The sequence below is a fragment of the Penaeus vannamei genome, chromosome 26, assembly GCF_042767895.1.
Source record: "Penaeus vannamei isolate JL-2024 chromosome 26, ASM4276789v1, whole genome shotgun sequence".
NCBI classification, from domain to species: Eukaryota; Metazoa; Arthropoda; class Malacostraca; order Decapoda; family Penaeidae; genus Penaeus; species Penaeus vannamei.
The window spans coordinates 36,137,404-36,139,903 of NC_091574.1; positions in this window are offsets into that span (position 1 = coordinate 36,137,404).

Sequence of the window (2,500 nt, forward strand, 5' to 3'; positions counted from 1 at the left end):
ATATATATTTATATATACATACATATATATATATATATATATATATATATATATATATATATATATATATATATATATATATATATATATTTCTCCTATATACATATGCAGTGCCTCTAAAATAGTGACATCATACACTTCCGATTGGCAACTTACACTCTGCTGCGCTGTCAAAACGAATGAAAAATTTTGAATCAAAATATTGTACCTACCCATTTCCAAATATACGATTTTATGAAGTTGAAAATAAGTCACTGCATACAATATCAACAGGAGAATGTTGCTAGAATTTTTTGGTGTTTTTTTTTATTTTAGATATTCTCTATTTCAATGAATAGTTGATATATTCTCGTTTTAGAGAGACGAGGAGTTTAAAAGTAAGAGATGAATTTATGTTATATTGAATTATGATTTATAAGAAAAAAAATGAATTCCCACAATCTCCATTATCTCCTTTCGTTTTCAGTTAATTTCAATTTCTCTGAATATTATTTTATAGAAATCACAGTATCAGATACCGTAAAAAATGATTTCTCTGATAAAATATTTAGCTTGTGACCTGCACGGTACACGAAGGACGCTGTTGCCATGGTAACAGTCCACCGCCTGACTTAGTAAGCGAAGTCTAGCCATCCACGGGGGTCGCTTGAGAAAGATAGGAAAATTCTTGACTTAGCAGGAGAAAGTCTTGAGATTTTAGGTAAGAACTTTCCCTGCTTAAAACGCCTTTGAATAATAAAAAGAAAAAGAAAAAGAAAAAGGAAGAAAAAAAAAATATATATATATATATATATATATATATATATATATATATATATATATATATATATATATATATATGCAATGGTACTGACGCTATCATGAAGAAAAGCTAATAACTATTTCGAATGACAATTATCAAAGTTAAACCACAAACTCTTTTGTTTGAAAATAAAAAACACACATATATACAAATGAATGTGTGCGCGTGCTTGTGTATATTCCTGGGTACATACACGCACACGTACATCACGCACACGTACATCACGCACACGTACATCACGCACACGGACACGAACCAGCAACCGTTAATTCCGTGTCCGAATCCGTAGCAGGAATAAACAAGCGCCGAAGAGCCAGGCATGAGGGACGGTGTTCGAACTCGTGGATCAAATGGGACGGTGTTCGAACTCGTGGATCAAATGGGACGGTGTTCGAACTCGTGGATCAAATGGGACGGTGTTCGAACTCGTGGATCAAATGGGACGGTGTTCGAATTCGTGGATCAAATGGGACGGTGTTCGAACTCGTGAATCAAATGGGACGGTGTTCGAACTCGTGGATCAAATGGGACGGTGTTCGAACTCGTGGATCAAATGGGACGGTGTTCGAACTCGTGGATCAAATGGGACGGTGTCCGAACTCCTGGATCAAATGGGACGGTGTTCGAACTCGTGGATCAAATGGGACGGTGTTCGAACTCGTGGATCATATGGGACGGTGTTCGAACTCGTGGATCAAATGGGACGGTGTTCGAACTCGTGGATCAAATGGGACGGTGTTCGAACTCGTGGATCAAATGGGACGGTGTTCGAACTCGTGGATCAAATGGGACGGTGTTCGAACTCGTGGATCAAATGGGACGGTGTTCGAACTCGTGGATCAAATGTGGTTGTGTTCGAACCTGTGGATCAAATGGGACGGTGTCTTCGAACTCGTGGATCAAATGGGGACGGTGTTCGAACTCGTGGATCAAATGGGACGGTGTTCGGACTCGTGGATCAAATGGGACGGTGTTCGAACTCGTGGATCAAATGGGACGGTGTTCGAACTCGTGGATCAAATGGGACGGTGTTCGAACTCGTGGATCAAATGGGACGGTGTTCGAACTCGTGGATCAAATGGGACGGTGTTCGAACTCGTGGATCAAATGGGACGGTGTTCGAACCCCTGGATCAAATGGCAAACATGGAGCGCATGGCTCAGGACCAACAAGGCGATCAGCAACATATGTAGGTTCCATGAGGGGCGATTTACAGGGGGGGGGGGGAGGGGATTGATAGGGGAAGTGTTTGTTTTATTGTTTTATTTTTGGCTGGAAAAGCTGTGGTGTTTGTGTGTGTTTGTGCGTTTGGATATTCGGGTTGGGGCTTGTACGAGTTTGTTTGTGTGCGTGTTTGTATACGTTTGCGTGTACGTGTATGTATGTGTTCATTTACTGATTTTTGTTTTGTGTGTGTGTCTCTTATAAGTAAAGACGACCATAGTCAAAGGAGTATTGTATTTTGACTTATCAAAGGAGACAGAAGAAAATAGAGAAAGATAGATATGATTACATAATCGTTGAATTAATTTGGTCGGGAGCAATATTTATGATACGTTACCTTAAGAAAGAGCTTGAGAGTTACTGCATGGAAATGCAATTATGCAAAACACAGCGTGTACACACACACAGACACATACAGACACACACACACACACACACACATACACATATACATTTATACATATATATATATAT